Genomic DNA, 22734 nt, shown 5'->3' with positions numbered 1-22734 from the left:
TAAGATTATATAAAGGTACAAAGTTTATTGGCTGTCTGCAAATGTCACTTTAAAACAAAAGAAAAAGAAAAGCAGTATGTTTAAAGAATTCTCCTCAGCATCTTTCAAGAAATAAGGAACCTCACCTTGCAAACCCCTGAAAGGTCTCCAGGTAAAGAACTACAAAGATCTAAGCATAAAAGCAAAGAAATCAGCATCTTAAGCTTTGGTATTTTTTAATTCCAGCAAAGTGATTCCAATCTGTTCTGAACATTCATTTATATATCTACATGAATATTAAAAAAAGAGAGACCAACCTACAATGAAGTTGAGATATAAAATGTCTGTATTTCAACTCAGATACTAAAAGAAAAAAAATGGTAGAGCAAAACTCTGGATGTTTAAAGCTTCTCCTCTGTTTTAAGGCTTTTATTATTATCCATTATTCACTTACTTTCAGTAGCCCTGAATATCTTCAGGATCCTACTCCTTATTCAAACTAAGAATGCTAATCATTCTGAATTTTGATTAATGCTTTTCAGGCTTCACTCTGCTGATGGTTATTTTCCTGTGTTGGCGGCTTGATAGATATTGCCATGCACATTTAAGTAAAATAATTAACTGAACTAATTTTCCTCCTCTCTGGAAGTAATTTTGTTTATCTGCTTGCTCCCCCCAAATCATAGCCATAAATGGAAGCATTCCATTTATCAAAAGCATTGGCTGCTATGAGTTGTAAAATTAAATATTTAGACATCTTCCTAGAATGGATTAAATGTCTACTGTGTCATCTAATACCAAGAAATATCTATTAAAAATACATTTGATAGTAGATATTTTCTCATAATACTAAAAAGCTGAGAAACAAAAAATTCTTAGAGTAATACGAAATTGAAAACCATACATAATTCAGCACTCAAATTGAATTTTAATCATTTCATAATGCTTGGGGAAATATTTTTATTCTTATGAAAACTAAGGGAGATAAAGAACATTACCAACCAAATAAGTGGTTTTATGTTCAGGCGGAAATGATACAGTAGCTAATAGAAATAGGTTATTTGGAGCAGTGAGAGGAATAGGAAGCACCCTGTACATTACAGATTCACATCCAAGTTTACAGGACCGTTGAAGGAAATCAAAAAATATGGTATGAGGAACTCAGGAAAGTTTTCATCACAAAAGGGAATAGTGGACCCCTTTAAGAGTTTAAACAGAGGAAAAGCTGAAAGAAGCAGCCGCCCATCAGCAGACACTGCTGCACTTTGCTCTGATGATGTTTAGAGTTCTTCCTTAGGACAATTCCCCTCCCTGTATGTGGGTTATTGCTGCCTCCTCAAGTGGCCCTGGGCGCAAACCACTGGTCTCCAGAAAAATACTGCTTGTCTTTCATACCCAAGGACTAAAGGAGTTCTCAGCCTGAGAGCTGTAAGGCACAACACTTCCAAAATCACTGCCTATTGGATTGGTAGAAGGATCAGCACCAACAAAAAAAACCCCAATCAAACATCATTCCAGTTGGTGTGAGCACCAAGAAGAATCCAACAAAAAGAACCAGGACTGGCATGTCATTCACACTGTGAAAACACAGAGTTTCTCAACAGATGTAATAAAGATGCTCTTCTTAAATTTACAGCTACTGATTCCCTAACATGAGTCCAACTACCACAGAACCATCCCAGGATATATGCAAAGGACTATTTGACTCTTGAGTAATCCCTCACAGTTGGCTCAGTAGGTCTACGAGATGATGTTGGTAAAAGGAAAAAAAAAGCAACAGTTTTACTACCTCATCCCCTTCAAAATACTGGGAAAACACCTGCTCTACAGGACCTTCTTCTCATGTTCCTCCTCGATTTTCATAACTTGGAATAAATCTTTGTTCTCATTCCCTTAGGTACTTTGGTACTGTAGTCTTGAGCTTATATCCAAAGCAATTCCTCAACATATGGGGTAAATCTTTAGCAGCAGGGAAGGGCATCTACCCCTTCTTCAAATTTCAGGCCCAGGTGTCTTAGAGGACTCTGATGCGCAGATGAACTTTTTGTACAAGTTGAGTCTTTGGGAAGAGCTGAGAACTCTGTCCCTGTGTCCCCCAGAGGATAAGAGGGCTGAGATAAGCACTTAATTGCTGGTTTGTAGTGAACAATGAACTCCCAAACCAGGAGAACTATTTAATTTACAGTGTCCAAGATTTCCATGCCTTGTAGTTGCCACTCATCCTGATGCAAACCCCAGCTCAGGCTTTCTTGGATATTACTGCTGGCTTCAGCAGATGGTTGCACACTTAGAATTAGTAATTAGTCATGGTGTTAACAGAGAAGAAAACACAGACTGGAGGAGAAAAAAAAAAAAAAAAAAAAAAAGGTTGTTTCTCTTTTACTATTATTTTTGCTCATTTTCAGCCACACTGAAGATCCTGGTCTCCTGTCAGTGATAAAGATTAGCCATTTTTCTGCAGCAGTTGATTAATTTTTCTTTATAGGTAACTGGATTTTGTTTGATAGTCAATTTTTCAAGGGCTAGAAATTAGGAAGATAAGGTCCATCAGGAAAGTTAGTCCCTATTTGCTGAGCACAAGAGGAAGGTTATGCATTAGAAATATACCATTTTTACAGGAGAGACTGGGAAAAAAGCCAAGGAACTGCTGTCAGCATTTCACTGGAAGAAATGAAAACTAGATCCAGGACTTGAGTCATCATTAACAGAGCAGTGGGTTCAAACAGCTCTTTAATATTTAATTCTGTATGTATAATTTTAAATCCATTACACTTTTGATATTTGCAGATCTAACAGTCATTTATTTGCTGCGATAACATGGCCATAATCATGAAATAAAAGATGCAGTGCTATTCCAAGAAAACTAGAGAGGGAGGGAAGGTGGTTGGGAATTTTGGCTCAGATGAAATTTTTGGCTGTTTCTATTTCTCAGTAGCAGGTGGGATAGTCAGTTTTCCCCAAACAGCACTATTTTGTGTCACACACTTCACACAGACCAAAAATGAACACTGACATATTTTATCATTACTGGGTTTTCCTCATTAGTGTCTAAAACATAGAAACTGTTTTATTTATCAAGGAAGCAATTGCTTCCCCTTGGAAACCAAGAGACACATTATTTAAATCAGCCCGAGAACTGAGCTATTGCAGCTGTCCACTCTTTCAAGCACTCAGATCTATTAACAAAAATAAATCTAAAAATACCCATTTCCTACCTTTGTCTCTGAAAAAAATGATTCACTGAAATCACAGAACATACCCTATTATTCTTGTCACTTATATAGTAAATATGAAACCATTAAATAATTTTCTGACTATCAGAAATACCTTCAAAAGGTTTTTTTTTTTAAACGAAGCTACTTTCCTGATTAGAAGGGAGAGTAAACTGGAAAAAATTATTAGGCCAGACCCATGTGTGTCTTATTGGGTCAGACTCACATTGCCTTCAGTCTTTCAGTAGAGCACTAATAACGAAAGTCTGACTTACTATCATTTCAAACTGATCGTGCCCATTTTCTTAATAAACCAGAGCTAATCTATTAAGTGCTTAAATGGCCTCTGGACTATTCCAGTGCCAAGAATAAATAGAGTGTCTTCATGAAAAGCTTTTTATTTTTCCTTTCCGAAAAACATTCAGAACAAGGAAGCAACAGAAAGCAGTAACTGCCAATAGGTGCAACCCTGACATGAGTAATCCTCTTCAGATGTGTGTCAGTGCAAGTCAAAGGTTCTAATGTCAGTGATGAGATCATTATTAGATCAGAAATCCTATGACAATTGCAGTACTGTGTGGCAAGAAAAATAAAAAAGACAGGAACCTGACCATAAATAGACACACTATTTATTTGTGGCACAACAGAAAAGGCAACCTCCATTTAACTTTAAAAGCCTAAAAATTGAATTAAAACTGTATTTCCATGGCCTATGATTAAGACCACTTAGAAACAGACAAAAGTAGACAAAGCCTTTGTGTATAACCTCTTGGACATCTCTGTTGAAGTGCCCAAAAACTGAATAACTGAGAATTCTCTGTCCCCTGCAGGAAGGGCTCTGACCCAGCACACAGAGCACTGCAGTTTGCATTTTCTTGACCTAATGGACTGATTATCTGGAATAATTTGATAGACAAGAGCACGTGAGAATTATGTCTTTAAGTTCTATGTCAAGTACAGACTGTGATAAACAAAATGGCAAGAAATCAAAAATCAAATTCTTATCAAGTGAAAACAATTGAAAAATTTGCAATAAGCCATGAGAGGCAAACAGCTCCCTTTCAGGACTGACCTCCCTCTTTTGAATGTCCACAGTAAATAAAATTAAACACTCTGATGGTTTTAAGTTGGTAAGAATTTTTCCTTTAAGGAGATGAATATACAGAGACATGCATCCTGTACTTTGACCAGTTTGGACAGGATGCTGAAACTGAAGCAAGCAGGCTTTTGGAAAATGGTAGAAGCCACCTTTCCAAACCAAAAGGAAATGCAAGGCAGAGAAAGTTCAAAAGCATGCCAGAATATGAAAGAGGAAGGACTGCATACATTACCATAATCAGGTTTGTACAAGGAACATGAACAGCAGCAATTATATTAATAAGGCCATTTATTTCAATAGATTCCTACAGTGAACTTCATTGATGTTGATGGACACCAAATGATGAATGGTAGTCAACCTGGGCACTTAAGTGACTGCCCAACATCTGTGTCAGATGAAAGAATTAAATTTTGATTTCTGAAGTCCTCTGGAATCTAATTCCTTTTAAGAACAATTACAGATACATACCCTGGCTCAAAGAAGAAATTATAAGAATTTGTAATTCTTAAGTAAGAACAAAATAAACTGAGTGTATGGGAAAACTGGCTGCCAGGTGAGGTGGAAATACAAGTTATCAGATCACAGCTCATAGTCAATTCAAGTATTTGTTGACAACTAGTGGAAGAAAGGGAGGACTCCTCTCTTTTGTTCCTTTTCTGTTGTTTCCATTGTCATCAGCGAAACAGCACATAGTGGCTTAAGTGCAGAATACTGAAATATTAATTCCTATGCCCTAGTTTTGTGCTCTGTGCACCCTCCTGAAGTGTAATAAGTTACTTATTTTGGTTGCCTGATAAAAAATTGATCCATTCTGACCAGTGGAAACATCCTAAAAAGCCTGGTTTTACTCAAGTATAAACTAAAGAGCCAGCACAATCAAAGCAGCTTTGGTGCGTTCAGAAAGCAGAAAACCACACTGCAATACCACAAACCCAACAGTTTTCAATAAATCATAGTGAATGATAGCAGTTCATTCTTCATATGCAAAATATTTTTGAGTCTGAACATTTCTCGAGATGAAGACAAACTCAGAATAAATATTATGACTGTAGCATTCACAGAACTACCTGAAATGCTCAGCATGCCTCTCCTTCTGTGTATTCAGGCTTCAGTTTCCTAGAGTTTATCTACTGACTTATCAATCTCAAAAATTAATTATAAGCCAATATCAGTACAGCTTATTTCAGCACCTTAAATTATTTCCCATTAGTTTTAGGAAACAATGACTCAGCTTTCTCTTTTTTTATTCAAAGCTGAACTTCCATTTTTTAAATCTGCATTCACTTCTCTTCTGATGTTTAGATTTTTACATCTTTATCATAGGAACAGAGTTCAAAACCTCCTATTTTCATAATAAAAGTATCCCAGAACGAGCTAATAAATATTTGATGTTATTTATGTATGATTTAAACTTGCAATCTAAAGATAAGTCAGTATCTTCTACAATTAAGAGTCAGTTTCAAGGCCGAGTGTAAGAACTAAGTTCAGTAAAGCAATTTCAAAAACTCCTTGGAAATTGTATGTTATTTAAACAAAATAGCTGTGCTTCAGTCCCTTATTCCAGGTCACACAGCCATTCATAAAGAAATTGCACTGTGGGCAAGATGTTACTGAAAATTCAGATTAAGTTTAATTACAATGCAAATTTAACCAGTACCTTAGCTGCATCATGGCAGTGTTGTCCTTCCAGAAAGTGATTGCTGAAAACCCCAAAATGCACACAGCCCGTGGCTCCAGATGCTTCACCTATTTATCTAATGCCCCTTCTCCAATGTTATTTCAAACCTTGGCAAATCTTCATGTGGTGAGTCAGCTTAAGACATGTCAAAAGAATTAACAACATACTTTAGGATGGTCTGTAGCTTTCTGACTTAAGGGTTTATTCACAACTTTTAAATACATTTTCAGAGTTATTTAGGTTTTTTACTCTAAAAATTCTCTTGCTGTTCTGAGAAACTGTCCTTTTTTTTATCTTTCACCTCTTAGGAAATTAGGCCATTACCTCTACACCTGTAGTCACAGCAGGCACACGTGGAAGTGTTCATCCCCAAGCAGTTCATTCCCTCTCTTCTACATAGATAACATGATATTGAAATAAAAAAATTAAAAATAAATCAGCACAATGGGGGTTATTTCTATATCTAATTCTACTCAACAAAGCCACAGTCATTGACAAGAAAAATTCTAACCAAATTAACTTTTATCTGTATGTAAAACCACACCAAGCAAACAAATTACATGGGGACGCTGGAGAAAGCAGTAGTTTTTCTGCTGTGCTTTTACATGCAGCATAGAAAAGCACTTTCCAGTAAACAGTAGGCAGGGCCTGCTACTTAAATCTTGCAGATTAAAGCATAAGACTGTTTTGTTTTCAGTCAACCAGCTGCATGCTCAGCCCCACACCCAGCAGCCTTTGGCTCCTCCAGTGACACTGATAATCTGCCATATGTAGCACATCCTATAGCAGCACTCCCCAGAGAGATTGGACCAAGATCAACACTGTTGTGTTTTGCAAAGGGCATTGAAAAGCTGACAGATGGCAACAGCTGGGGCAAATTCAATTCAAGGAAGGACTTTTTAATCAAAAATTTTATACAAAGCGAATGGGGCTTTTCACTGCACATGATTTCTCTTTCATTGCACATGATTTCCGTTGCCTTTCATGCTGCTCCCACACAACAGCCAGTTCCCACAAATACGGACAGCACTGAGGTAGCAGAAAATGGGCAAATATCCATTTGAGCCAACAGAGGTGCAGAATTTTTCCCTTTGCTCTGTCCAGTTTTGGTGAAACACTGCAGAAGTGAAGCCCTGGGAGAAGAGGCTGTACAGAAACACAGCTCTCAGCTCCACGGAAGTTGCCAGTTGGCATGCAGAAGCTTTGCTGTCTTAAATAATGTATTCTAGTCCAAAAGCACCTAAAAGCTGATGTTAAATTGCTGTCACCCTTTCAATTCTAGCACGCCTATTAAATACAGTGTTATATTGAATTTAATTTCTGTGCTCTGGATTCCACATCAAATGCAACGTTCGCTGTTGCTGCCTTCATTCACGACTGTTTTCATTAGCACACCTGGAAGCTCTCCAAGGCAGGCATCAGTAAGGAGCAGAAGTCTTGTCAGAAATATCCATTAAATCTGTCACATGCACTAACAAATCAATCGAGTACCAATGAGCCTTTCAGAAATTTTTTGAGCAGCTGGTTAAAAAGGGACCCACCCGACCTGAAAATTTTTCAGCAACAACAAAACACACTAGGCCTGACGTGGTTATTATATCCACTGCTGCAGCATCGCAGTTATTTAAATTTCTTTGTCATATGACAGGAATAAGTTAATTTGAAATGCTTGAACTAAATTCAAATTTAATAAATTAAATGATTTTAAAGGAAAATACTTAAATTTAAATACAGTTTTTTATGGAGATGAATTCCTGTAAAAGGTTGGCAATTGCTCTCATTTGTTAATCCAAATTATTTTCCTGTTATTTTAAAATTTATATAAAGGGCAAGCAAGTTAGAGTACATTATGATTTTTAAAATCAAGAAAAAATCAGAAATTTAAAAATTCAACTTGCATTTTTAAAGGTAATGTAAGTTTGTTTCAATCATTTTCAAGAACTAGTTCTTTTTCTCTCAATCTTTGTATAATTTTCTAAACATCACACAAGAGACAATGCTATAAGTGAGGGAAACTGACTCATGATACGAAATACTTTATTACAAAAATAATGAAGTAAGGCAAGTGTTTGTGTGGATACAAAATGCATACACTGGTAATTCTGTCCAAAAGATGCTGTAACAGCACAGAAGTTTTAAAATAGCATGCATCATAAATGCCTATAACATACCTACCTATACTTCACACCTACCAATATTTTATCTATTTAAGCCCTCATGGGTTTTCAGTAAGAAGAGAATGTGTCAAGGTAATGTGTCAAGGTCAGGGTGATGGAAGGGCGTGACAAACAAATCGATTGACAATCCATGACACTGAAACGAGGCATTGAAGGGGGAGGGAGAGAGCAAGGATCCAAGAGAGTGAGACCACACAATGCTCCAAGGAAAGGATTAGGGCATCCAGGAGATGACTGGAGCTGTGTGGATGGGATTGGGTGCCCATTTTCCATCATTTAATCACACCAGCATGTCCTCCTTAATTAAACTCGCCTGAGCCAATTAGCTGGGCAGCTCTAGTGTTTGCCACCATGGCAGGAGCAGATGGTAACGAGGGCTCTGTCGAGCCTGTGGGTGGCAGAATGTGTAATCCTGCAAAAACCTAACACAAATTATATATTGTTTTCTCACAGATTCTGGACTCCACTGTGTTTACGTTCACCTCCTCCCCCCATGATGGAAGCAACAAACAAACAAAAAAAATCTAGTGTTGCCTCCACTGTCTTTCAGTCTGAGAAACGAGTCAACCTGACATCAGACAACATTTAAAATAATATAAATCTTTGGTCTATTTAATACAGAAGCATTGGACTTCATTTATAAATGGAGAGGTTGTTTCCAAATCACTGAAAAAAATTGCTGTGTGCCAGTCTGGTGTCACTGGCAAAGAACCCAACTAGTGAAGACGCTGAGAGATTCTCCAGATAGCTGGAATAAGGTTAGACATTTCTAATTGCAGCATTCTTTTGGCTTGGGACTGTTTTTTCAACCAAAAATAATGTAGATTTGGTCCTCCTAGCCAGCATGCAGATTCACACCCTTTGGAGCTTTGGCACATATAACTCAGGAAGGTTTCGTAAGTGTTATGGTTAAATTTACTTGTACAATTTTAGATGACATTTTTAACCAGTAATCCAGACCAAGGGGCACTCAGATGACATTTGGGTGTCACTGCAGTGCGACACCTTTCAAAAGGAAGGTTTATCCTCTTTAACTTGGCACTAAGAAAAAAGGGATATTTCATCTTTCTTCAGAACAGTGCATCACTGGCATATAAAGAAGCTGGGAGGAGACCCAGCCCCAGCTGAGCCAAACTGGCCAGAGGGATACTCCACAGGGCATGATGTCAGAGGATAAACTGGGGGGAAAGGTGGCCACACCTGCTACTGTGAACTAGCATTAGTCAGGGAGGGGTGAGCAACATCATTGTGCATCATCTTATATTCTAATTCCATTATCACTTCCCCTTTCTTTTCTGTTTTTTAAACTGCCTTTATCTCAACCTACAAATTCTAGATTTTTTTCCCTGACTCTCTTCCCAGTCTCACTGAGGTGGGGGTGTGAAGGAGAAGCTGTGTAGTGTTCATCTGCCTGCTGGTTAAACCACAACAGGATCAATAGAATATAGAAAGGCCAGAAGGGATAATACATGCAGTAAAAAGTCTGTTATATCTGGTAATAAAATCTTTCTTTTAAAAAGATCTTAAAAAAATCAAGAATTAATTAATATATTGCAATTAACCTGAAACAAAGACAGATGTCCAACAGCATGACAAGTTTGAGTCCCCAACACTCTCACAACCTCTCCTCCAAAAATATGCTCAAAGCCATGGTTAACCAGAAAATTAAGTCCCACTGATAGACAAAGTCCCCAAATGAATCAAGTGTAGACAATACATATTCCTCTTAAAGTAGTATTCAACTATATATTTAAAGACTGCAGTTTAAATATTTTAGCATGTTTAACTGTATTAATGACATATATCATAAGCTGCCATATTTACAATTACTGAGAGGTCTGATATCCGTGTCTACTTCTTTTTAATACAATCTAAAGAAACATGGGGATAATGACAACTAAAAGAGCATTTCCTTGATATAAAATGCGAAGGTTCACAGGAAACACATGGATTTCACACCTGTTACATGATGAGGTCAATGCAGAACTGCTGTACAAGAGAATGCAATGAGGACATGAGCCCCTGCCAGGGTGTTCACTCAACACAGGGGGGTCACTTTGCCAGAAGAGTGAACTCCAGGAGTCAGTCTGCTGTCAAATACCTTCAATCTACTTTCCTCTGATTTTTATATGAGCCTAAGACACATAAAGAACATTCATGGCCTAGCAGTCATGTAATGTTAAACCAGTGGTATTAAGAATTTTTATTCCTACCTAATATTTTGAAGACCTCCATTTTTGTGTGCATTGTACATAGTCATAGTAGTTGAGAGTGAATAGTTTATATAAAAAATAAATTACAATTTAAAAAAGTTATTTATTTTGAAATAAAAGCATCACTCCCACACAAAAAGCAAGGCTTACACAGGACAGGGAAGCCTCCTTGCAGCCTCACTGTATCTCAGTGGGATCAGCACCATCAACAACATCCCTGTGACATCTCTCTGCACACATAACATGATTAAGAGAATACTTGGCTCTTTACATCACGTCTTGTGTTTTCATCTTAAATAATTGGATATTTTATTCCTTGATATTAAATCTATAACGGCCAAAGCCAAACACAGATCTACTCAATGATAAACACATTTAGTATATTCCACATTTTTGATAAAAAGCAAGACACATTTTGTTTCTTCTTCACAAAGCACAACCCCAAGATTAAACACTCAAGGAATTATTTTTTCATTTTGAGAACTAGCAACCTTAAAAATGCCTAGACAATCCATTTCCCCTCTCCCTTCTCCACTCCACTGTTTGCCATTACTTTTCCTTCGTGTCTGTGCAGTGCCTCTGTCTGGAGCAGGGGTGACAGTCAGAGACAGAGCTGTGAACCACACTGATGTGTATCTCCAGAAGGATTGTTAATTCAGGTTCTCAACATCCACACAATCCCATTGTTACATCCCCTGTAAACACACCTATCTCATAAATGGTTATGGAACAGAAAATAGGTGAGAACAGCAAATCCTCCTTGTGCTGGTGCTGCACTCAGAGATGCTCAGTGCTCCACAGTCATTGAGATAAAAGCACTTGGAAGAGCTCTTTTTTTTTTATAATCTGAACACAGAAAAAAGGACAGTGGAGGAAACAACAGGCCAGGAGAACAAATTGGTTTGATCCATTTCACACAGTCAGAAACAGGAGAATTGAGCAGAAAATCGATGACCTAAACCACCTGTCCAGAGTTTAAATTCTTTATATTCTCCTTTCCCTTTTTGCTTCATAGAAGTAGCATCACGTGCATTTTTTAGGTGGTCCTAGCAAGCAAAGGGATCAACACCACTTTCAGGCTATTGGGAGTGTTTGTTCTTGTCCAGAAAAATAAGCTTTTTTCAGCTGACTAGAAAGAAGCAAGTTTAAAGAAAAGTGGGGGCTTTTATCTATTCTTCTCACAAGAGAATTGTTGACCAATAACCATAAGGAATTCTGAAGAATAAATAATTACCTACTCAGGCTATTCTTTTAAAATGTTCTTAATATTTAGAAACCATTACAAGCAAGTGACATGTCCCTGCTGCTTCACATTAACTCAAGTAGTTCCATTCCAAGGAACACATTTTAAAGCCTTTTGATTTTATTTTTAAAGCAAGCTGGAATCCTGCAGTGCCAATTTTGTTGCAGTAAACTTTTAAGTGGTGAATATTCCAATTCCACTTGTTACATTACTAACACTTCCTGGTATTATAAATTATTTTTCTAAGTCTTTATAACGAATCCTTCATGCTTTTACAAGCAGACCTTTTTGATTTTCATCATCATTCACGTAAGAACATGACAACACAGGAACTCACACATAAAAGGAAATATTTATGTAAAGGAGAGAGATGGAATTGAATTAATGGGTGGACCACAGATGGAATGAAAGTGTGAAGAGAGATATTAGAGTGGAATTTGCATTACTTGACCCAGTTTATTCCTTCCTTTGAGTTCTCACACTACTCTTTCAGCCTTCCCTCAGAGTCCCTTATGTTACTGCAGCACTGGAAATAAAGATGGGTGCAGATTTTGGATTCTCAGGTTCACACAGACTGGAGAGCAAAAGTGAGCAGGGCAAGTTCACTACTTCTTGAGTATCAAATAGCGAAGAGAATCAAACTACACAACAAGAGAAAATGTCCTAGGGGGTGTCATTCTTGTTTGCTTCAATTGGCTCAGTGTAAATCTTCATGTCTTGGAGTTATGCTTGCTAGCAGAGTTTTTAAAATAATTTCATTTATATCAATAAAAGTTGGAAAACATTCATTTCTACCTGAAATTGTAAAAATTTAAGCAGTTATGATTTCTACTGCAATCTTAATGATGAGGGATAACTACAGCAGTTTTACATTTTTCACTTATTTTAATATATGAGCCTGTTCAAACCTCAAGTAACCCTCCATGTGTTACACAAACCATAACAAGAGAACTATTCTTCATCCTTGTTATCCCCAAACAGATGTGCTTCCTATGCTGCCCTTCCTGTAACCTTCAGAATTTGAAATCCTTGAGGAACCATCTCTGATCTTAGAGCATGTCTAAAAAGTGTAGAAACCACGCTTAACTACATGGCAAAAATTACATCTCAAAAGCAGTCTTAATTCACACTAAAATGTTTCATTGCAGAAAAAAAACTTGTTAAAGTTTATTTTGTTAACTCAACAAAATAAATTACTTTCTGCAGATTTTAAAATACTTTGTTGAAAATAAAAACGTAATGGATATAGTTCATTGAAATAAATGACTTTGTATTTTAGCTGCAGATTCAGGCACATTGTTCACAGCGTAGTTTTTAATTATAAGCAAGGCTCTCACACAGCAAGGCTTCATTAGTTTCAAAGGAGCGCAACACAAAATTTTCATCCATACTCCGAGCATAACAGAAGCTACAAATTTTTGGACCTACAGGCTTAGTAATTCAAGTACTCCCCACTCAGGTTTCTCTCTTGTGCTCTGAATAGCCCAGAAGTTTAACAACTCTCACTATTTTCCTGGCAGCTTCAGCGATAATCTGTTTTAACTAAACGATTTTTTACCTAAATGGTTACTTAGTACACTTCAGGGTTATAAGATTCTGTCCCTGTCCTATTGTGTAGAGTTGCAATCCACTGTAATATTCTGTCCTATTTTTCTAAAGATCAAGTCTTATACATAAAGAAAACTACTCAAAACCAGCCCAAATTTATTTCAAACCAGTATTTTCCATAAATAGTTTTAAAAGTCCAAGTGGTTATCATCAGACTGGAATTAGTTGGTTATTTACCTTGCTTCTTTCTAGATTCAAGTAATTTAGCATATTTAGGTGTAATAAAGTATCTCAACATTCCCATTCATTATTGGTTTTATCTGTCAGAAGGAACTTGCATTCACTCTCACGCATTCAATTCTCATTTTCTGCCTAACCCCTTCCTCCTGCAATGACAGACCACTCAGCAGCCACTAAAAGCTCCATTAGAACAGCCTGAATCCTTGACCCTTGAGTCTTCCTTGGACACATTGATGTCACCTATTATTATTATTGCACAGCTCTAAAAATGACTAAGAAATGGAATCAAACTCAATCGGCAAAAACTTCAAGAACAAAAAGTAACCAAACCCCAAAGCCCTCAGACCCTTCATCTCTGAGCTTCAGGGACTAACAGAGGTCACTGTGAGAGTGATTGGGTTTTTGGTGCATTCTAAATCTGAAACCTGAGCATGTTTATCACTCTTAACTTTACTGGATGATGAGCAGCATCCCTTAAGCCAAAAAAAGCATCTCCAGAATTAATTGTGCTATTACCAATCTTTTATTTTACCTTAGATTAAGATTGCCATGAAGAAACTGGTTTTTTGCCTTTGAATGCTACAGTCTTAACTAATTAAGCTGCAGTAATAAATGTAAACCTCAAAGATAGAAGTTAAAAATCATTTTAAAATTGTTATAAAAAACTGCAACACTCTGTGGCTTTGCCTGCGCTTCATATTTTTTGATCATGCCTCATTTTCACAGAGAAATATTTAACACCAATGAACTCTGGGCATCATAAACTGACTTGTGTTCTAAGGCTGGCTGACAGTGAGTAGAAATGACAATATTCAGAATGACAATTTTTAAATAACTTCTGTACTTTTAATGTTGTACCAAAAGGATAGTAGCTGCTATTAATGCCACTGCTTATCAATACAAACAAACGAACAAGGAGGCTGGACGGCTTCCCAGTTTGAAGCAGAGAAATGGGATTTCGTGTTCAGCCCCTGGGTATAAGTGGACTGACAACTACTGGATTTGCTGTGGTGCAGCTGAGAATACACACTCCTCTGAACTGCTAGAATAACAAAGAAGATTTGGGAGAGTTTGTGGTGGCAGCTTGTAGTTCAGTGAATATTCAGGCATCCTTCCTAGCTGGTTTTTTTTGTCTCCTTATTCTTTACGGTGCTTTTAGCACAGCCAAAATATAGTCAGAGACTAGGACTCCATCTGCCAAGGAGGTGTGATCTGGAACTGCTTCTGAGACACAGATTACTTGTCTGGGGGCAGCCAGACCGCTGATCTTTCTAAGAAAGGCTCTCTATAAATTTATCAAGAGCATAAAAGCAGCTGAAGATGTAATGGGCCCAACTCTGGTACAACTACCCAGCTCAGCCTTGCTGTGACACAAGGCACTCGAATGCGAGTTTATCGGCCCAGCAATGGGGACACAGTGACAAGTGTAGCTCTTCTCTTTCAAGGTGAGAATGGGCATCCATCATCTCATTGCTCTGAAAGTTACCTCCTGTTTCTCTGCTTCAGGTAACACCACAAACAGCAGAAACACCCTCCAGCCCAGGCTGTTTTAGATGATCACAGTGCTTTTAGGGAGTAACGTAAAAGGCTTCTGCACAAAAAGAGTCTGAATAATCTGTTCTACCTAGCCATTTAGGATAGGACTAACCCTAATGCACTAAAATCACTGTACAGAAAGCTCAGACCAAGCTTCATAAAAAACCAGGAGTATGGTGAAGTGTGCAATAGATCACCCAGGGAAGCTGTTGCATCTCTGTCACTACAGAGCTGTAAGATTAGGACACAAAACTATTTATCAGGAATGACAAGGGTCCTGCCTTGGGCAGGAGGATGGACTGACGACATCCTAAAGTTCTTCTCATATCTATTTTTGCACAGCATTGCTGATGAAACATAGTTGCTGTTATTGGAATGCAGATAGATGTCTTTTCCAAAAGCCTTCCATAATCTCACAGCATTCTGTGAGGGACAGAATCCTGTCAAATTGATTCAGTAGATCTCACCTTGTTTCTAGCCAAACTACCCCTAAGCCTGAAAGTCAAATCCTTGAAGTGATTACCCGCCTCCCCACCAGAAAGGGAGCTGACTGTTGCATGGCTGACTGTGCCAGTCAGTGTAAACTGAATTAGTTACATTCCTTCTTTCACATACATTTTATTAGGTTTTTTTAAGAGAGATTGCTCCCATGGATGTCCCTAAATGAGCTAAGTCCACTCTGCATCTATACAATGCTTATGGTTTCTTTGTGGGTTTTGTGAGGTTTATTTTTTGGCGAGTATTTTTTGGCCAAGGGGACGGGAGGAGGGTCAGGGAGTGTCTCTGATACCCTGCAAAAGGCTCCAGGCTGCCATGGTGAGTTTAGTAATTCAGTTGTATTTCACCACTCTGTGAAAACCCTTTTTGGGCCAGGACTTGAAAAACTGTAATATGGAAAACGGCTGATACTGAAACTTCTCACACTTACAAGCTTATACTGGTATTTTCAAGCTTTCCTTCAAAACTAGGAGACAAAAAAAATGTAATTGCACAAAAAAGAGAAAGTGAGGTATGCTTATACCAAGATAATTTTAAGAACCAGGACTTTACATACACTTCAATTATTCACAATAAATTAATAAGATAAAGACACCAAAAGCCATTCATTGCAAGCTTGTGAAAGTCTTCATGCTCCAGTTATGAAATACGCTGATCACATTTGACAGTCAGCATTTTCACAGGCACATTTAGTCCTGTTAGTCTCTGCTTAATCCTTCCTGAAAACACAGACCTGTTGAGATGGTAACTGCACAGAAGATTCCTTTTTCTCCTGTCATCACCCTTGATGTTAAACATTAGACAGAGGTAAAAAAAAGAGCAGATTACAGTAATTTTCTCCACTCAAGTTTGTGACCACTCAAGTTCGATGTGCACCATAATGTGTGTACTCCTAGAAGGGGTTGACAGACTTACCTTAGTAGCCACCGTAATGAAAAAAGGCAGAGGTATTAGGAAAAATGTTAAAGTTTCCATAAGTAAAAACAAAAACACCATTTGCAGTTTGGAGCAGACCTGAGCCACAAGTAACATTAAAACTAAAAAATGAGAACATGGGAATGGGTACAGAAAACATATCAAAGCACTAAGGACAGATAAGAATCATTGAATAGCAAATGCCACTTAATATTTTAGTTCTGCCGAGTAACAAAGCAGTTATCTGGTGAAAAACCATTTGCTCGGGTGACAAATATGAAATGCTTAAACTGCCACGGCAAGCAGCAGGATCAAAGTGCTCTGTGCATGGCTCAAAACATCCTGATATGCACAGCTCAGAGCTGGAAAACTTGCACCACTTCCAGACTCCTCTCGCTGGACTCAGATCTTCCTCAGGGAGTGGAAAGCCCTTCCAGAAGCAGAGCTGTGTTTTCCAGCATGGGAAGAGCAGTGGGATCCCATTATCAGCTGCTCCCTTCTGTTGGTAGTGCTCATCCTGTCATCACTGCAATCCTGGAGAGCACCGTGCAGCCTCTACAGATATCCCAGACTTTGCCTGGCAAAGCAGTAAGCAGGGATTTGCAGAGAAAACCTCAGGGAAGTTCCCAGTCTCCAGGGCACTCATTTTGACGTGACTTTCAGGCTGGAGATCCCTTCGCCTTGGCTACGAACTCAAGGACCACCAACCCCTTCCTTCCACAACTTAAGAGCATGTCCAAAAGAACTACGTCCTCACCAGCAACACGTAAATATGGAATAAATAAGTATAAATTAGTAGATAAATGTATTAAATAAATATGCATTTCCCCTACCATGGCCTGTCACAGTGACAAATCCTGTAAATTTCCCTAAATCTGTCACTGATGGAGGACGAGCACTTCAAAGGGAAGACATTATGAACAGCAGAAAGATTTCACTGTGCACATAACATCCAGCCACGTCTCTATACAGGCCTGCCCTAGGACCATCAGCCTGGTGGGTAACACGACACTGTGCCTTCTGTTGTTGGTTCGGTTTTGGTCCTACAGAACTTATGCCCATTTGCAGAGTGAATGCATATATGGCAGTTGGGTTGTTGTCTTTTTTGTTTGGTTGAGATTTGGGTTTTGTTTTGGTTTGTTGGAGGGGCTCTTTTGTCAATAGATTTTGTCACATTGGTACTACTAGAAAAAAAGTTTATTTCTGTAAGGTAACACAAATCCGGATGGAAGAACCAACAATCTGCCTGTACACTATTGCAGTGGTTGTTGCAGAGGAAGAAATCACACAAATTTAGTCTTGGAACAGTTTGCTCAAGGAGATCTAAGCAGACATTTCAGCACAGATCAGAAACTGCCCTGATATATTCTTGAATCTGGGCCCATTAAAAAAACAACCAACAAACCATGGAAAAATTTCTAAATATTATAATTTTTTTCTTCTCCAATAGTTGCACAAAATACTGAAAATATTAACAGGCTGATTATCGATAAAGGAACTGCTGGAGCTCTGATTCTCTGTTACAATTAAAGACTGATGTATTATACAACCTAAATTACCACATTTAAGCAAAATATACCCATAAAGGATATTCCACATTACCACACTATTAAAAGTACAGTTACTGAATATCATTAATGTTGTAATTGTATCTGTTTCCGTTTTCTCCTCCTAAATACATGACGCAAATTCAATTTTCCATAAAAAACCTTAAATAAATTAATGATATTATGAAACCCAATAAAAGTACATGATATTAAAGCAAAAATTACAACAAAAATATTAAGTTCCTCCAACAATTTAAAAAGACAAGAGTTTGCAAAATGCATAGAGGTTTTTCCAAAAACAGGGGGAATCCAGGCCCTTCAAGGGAGTGAAGGGTTCAATCAGTACTATAATATTATGCCTGGACTGCAGATCATGAGGCCAAATATTATCAGGAAATGAACTATTAATACCAGGGAATACACAGAAAGTATTTTCCCTTGTAAGAAGTAGATACTTCTCACAATATAAATAATTCAAATCAATAAATGGAGAAGCTAAATTAAAACTACTGTCTAACATAACCTTTATCACAAAAGCCAGTGTGTCTGTGTAAGTTCAGTATTTCAAAGGATGATTCTCTACAAGAAAAGTAAATCACTATTTAATGAAAACCACGTAGATTCTCCCAATGTAAAAGCTGAAGAAAATAATTAGGCTAACAAATTCCCAGTCAGCAGAGTTTGCAGTGTCAGTGACAACAGCATGTGACTAACGTCCCTGAAAGGATCCAAGGGGAATGCAAGCAAGAGAACCAAATATGAGATGGAACACCCACAGTAATAGAGAAATAGAAAAAAGGAAAAAAATGAAAAGGGCATCTTTTCACTAGGAATTGACCTTCATGCAACAAAGAATAACTGGGCACCATGAGAGACAAACAAATCTTGATATTAAAATAGGGTTCAATATATAAAAACCATTTGTGAACCCCTGTTTGGCAGGGTAGGAATTGATGTCAGTATAAGCTTTTGGGAAAAGTGACAGAACAATTCTTTCAGGAAGCTGTAAAATGCTGTTTGGGACAAGCACTTGGACTTCTGCTTCCTGAACATGACTACCCCACAAGAACAAGGATACTCACCTCTAGCAGTTCCTTTCCTTAGAAAATATTCTTAAACAATATCATCTTTTTAACAACTGCACCATCTTAGGATCTTCAGAGCAGCTATCAAGCTTTACTATTCTCCCTTTTCTTCAAAAAGTATTTTTAATGAAAGAGGGAATTTAAGAGAAAACTTGCTTGACATGCAGAAGTCCCATATTCTGCCTAAGGGACTCAGGACAGAAAAAGTGTCAGGAAAAACAGACTCAATACAGATGAAAACTTGTGTATGACATACATCTATCACACAGCAACCGGAGCAAAAATTTTCAATACCTCCATTAAATTTTCTGTCCAAGTTTTGACAGTTATAAAGTACTTACACAGTAAGATATGATTTGAGCAACTTTAAATGTTTGTCAGACAGCTTGCCCATAGCCAGGGAGCAGAATAGGAAGAGAGGAAGCAGGGGCTCTTACTGCTGAACAAAAATTAGTTATGTATTACTTCAGGTATTTGCAACAATTCGTTTCTATAAAAGCAAATTCAAATGTAACTGTATAATTATTGTGTTTTCCCTAAAAATATGTTGATAGTGGGTACCTGCTGTATTATTCTGTTCTGCTTCACGACAAATTCAGTGGAGGAAACACCTCATTTCAAGATCTGTGGGCCAGTAATCGGGTCCTGAGGACTCAGACACCGCCTTTACATGGGTCCTTCAAATTACACTGGAAATTCCTTCCTTACAAATGCTAATAAATTCAAAATGCAATCCACAGGCTCAAATGCTGCTGCTAATGTACATTCCTACCTGCAAAGGGAACAGGTGCATCTTTATCCAAAGCAACCAGGGGAGGATCCAAAATCACAGTGTCGTTGTTTTCAGTTATGATTCCATGGTACGACGTCTCAATCCAGGGTTTGTGTTTGTTCACTAGAAAAGAAAAAAAAAACATGCCTAATTAATTTGGTTTGTGTTTCACGTCCATCTAGCTCATTTTATCTATAAAGACAAATTATTTAACATACTTCCAGTATTAATGGTATTACGCAAAAGCCACTAACAAGATCCCTAAAATAAACATTCAAATATAAAAGAAAAATGATATGCACATTGTACTGCACTGATGAGAAAACCACCACTTACAGCCATCCCTCCAATTAAGACACCAAAATAAAAAGGCAATTTGCAAAATATTTTTAATGTGTTCTCAGCTGTCAGCATAATTAGGTTCAGACACCTCTGAAGGAATTACTTTCAGTTGCAAAGCTCTGGTGCAAGAGAAAGGGTGTCCAGAGAAACCCAACTCGACAAGACACAAAGGCAAGCAGAAGGGTGGGTGAGAACACTTGACTCTTGGGCAACTTCTCCCTTTGTATTTTCGAGACAATACCTACAATTGCTTTTGTGTTCTGTACATTGTAGAGAAAACATAAGCTTCTACATTTTAATCACTGATAAAAGTTTGCACTTCTTTTCAATTTAACCAGCTTTAGATATGCTTAAATGGGATTTGATGTTTTTCTGGAAAAAACTATCCTTCAAATCCAGCTGTTGAACATTTGGATATCTGGTCTTGAAGCACAGGGGAAGATCATACAAAAAAGACACTTTAAGGAGAGGATACACCACATCATCAGATTGTCTTATTCCTGAACCCTTACCATTTACATCCCTTTCACAATCCATCTCCTACTGATTGGAAAGTATGAAGACACAAAACAAAAAGGAAGGGGGAAATGTAAGAGGCCTAGGTTTGTTCTGCTTATAAATTGTGCTTTCTTCCTGCAGGCACAATCTGAATGTTATGTCACTGGAACTCCTACATAAGTAATACAATGGTGATAGCTAAATGAATTTCAATTTGAGGAATGTACTCCCCCAGGCAAGAGGGAGCACTGCATCAAGGAATATCTACCACATTTGCAGCAAACTCAGATGCAAGGTAATTTCTATACCTATTACTTAGCTGTGTGTACCATACGCTGAGGAAAATACCTGGTGAATTAACAGAAATCACCTCAAAGATGGAGAGTTGACACTTAGAGTGAAATCAGATTTAAAAAAAGAAATTAAAAAAATTAAAAACTAAGCAAAATCCACAGATATAACCCTAAACTCTTTCCTGCCTTGTCTTCTGTAAAACCCCCAGATATCAATGAGATTCAAGTCCCTCCCTTTGTGAAGAAAGCAGCAAAAATCACCAAGACAACAGAGAGGGCTCTGGCCACAAGTAAACATGGGCAATGAACAAATTATTTTTTCACTGGCTATTTGGAAAAGGCCTACAAATATATTTGTGGCAAATTGAAGTTCATTCTTTTTCCTTCTTGCTTCTTTGTTTAACCATTAGGAAACTGAGGACTCAGGAAGATTGAACCTTTTAAAGCTGAATTAGTTTATATTCTAGCACTAATCTGGGAGCTTTGAGTTCATTTCTATGTTGCAATATATCTTCTTTCAGAGGAAAGCATACTTATCTTCACAGTAGTTGGTTTTGCCCATTTTTGCAATAACTAAGCAACATGAAGATTAAAGTGAGGATGTGTCAGGGAAAGGTGAAATGGAAAACAGGGATCTCAAATCTCTTTATCTTGTAATGACTGTACAGCCAGAGGAGAGATTGGTGAGTTTATGTAACAGATGAAGGCCAAAAGTCTTGTCGATGTTGAAAAATGAGAAGTGATGGATGCAATTTCAGAGCTTTTTATGGCATTTGGGATTCTGGTTTGCAGGGTAGCTGAAGTATTCTGTATTTGTTATTTGAAAACGTGAATTGCCTGAACATCCAGACGCACAAATGTGCTCCACTGGCACTCAGCTATGACTCAAAGGCTCTGACTGACACAGGCTGCACTGAGCCAAAGGTCATCTCTTGACTGAAGGCAGATACAACTTAGCCACAATGAAATAGTACACAGGAACTCGCATGAAAAGGGAACTCCTTATGCAACTAAAATTTCAGGTACCAAATGCTTTTTCATTCCCCCTGATTCTGTTAAGTTTCTGAGCTCTTAAAAAACAATCAATCAAACAAAAAACCCAAACAAGCAAGTAAACAACAAAAAAAACCCACGAAAACTTTCCTCGTGTGGATCCCTACAGAATACTTTTGATGGCACTTTCACTTAAGAAACTCTCAGGATACAGTGACTGCAATTCTACCAGCCTTAGCTCTCTTCAATTGGTGTCCAATGAGCAATAACAGCAGTCAAATGAGTGACAGCAACGTAATTCCTAAATTATACTGGGGGGAAGAAAAGAAAAGTATGTTACGAACAAATGCCACAGTTTGGATCAAGACCTTAGAGACTGGTATTGGGAAGAAGAAAAGAACAATAAAGCAAAAGCAAAATAAAATAAAATGTCAAATTATTTTCAAGCTCTTATCTTGGAGATGTATCTTGGAGACACAACCCCAAAATGTAAAACATATGACTATATGTGCTCTGTGTAACCCGTGGTGTGGAAACTTTACAAATAATGGAAAACAGACATGCTCTTGGGGAGCACAAAGCAATTCTTTTATATCAGATGATCTATCACTTTGAAATACTTCCACATCATTAGAATTATTGATCCTTTTACACTCTTTCAGGTACTTGCTTTAAAATAAGAAATCTCTTATGCTGAGATGAGTAGCTGGTGTTCTGGTAGGGTGGTGGGGGTGGGGGGTGTGTTTATATTCTCCCTGCTGAAGGCTGGTAAAATGTTCCCATAGAACTAACTGCATAAACCACTCTGTAGGCTTTCATAAAATAATAGATTCTAAATGAAAAACCTTCATACATAACATGATCAA

At 37.7% G+C, this 22734-nt stretch overlaps 1 protein-coding gene across 1 annotated transcript in view; it reads right to left on the bottom strand.

Annotated features, from left to right (window-relative positions):
- CLSTN2 (calsyntenin 2) overlaps window positions 1-19865 on the bottom strand; it is a 191405-nt gene extending 171540 nt beyond the window's left edge. Inside the window, exon 1 of the mRNA XM_042042426.1 lies at window positions 19743-19865. The gene's annotated coding sequence lies outside the window, so the exon portion shown is untranslated. The remainder of the gene's footprint in view (window positions 1-19742) is intronic.
- Window positions 19866-22734: the final 2869 nt, after the last annotated feature.

This window comes from Corvus kubaryi, unplaced genomic scaffold, assembly GCF_017639235.1.
Source record: "Corvus kubaryi isolate FWS band 111438036 unplaced genomic scaffold, C.kubaryi_AGA036_p1.0 37397, whole genome shotgun sequence".
Classification (NCBI taxonomy): domain Eukaryota; kingdom Metazoa; phylum Chordata; class Aves; order Passeriformes; family Corvidae; genus Corvus; species Corvus kubaryi.
This window is presented reverse-complemented; position numbering and strand designations above follow the sequence as displayed.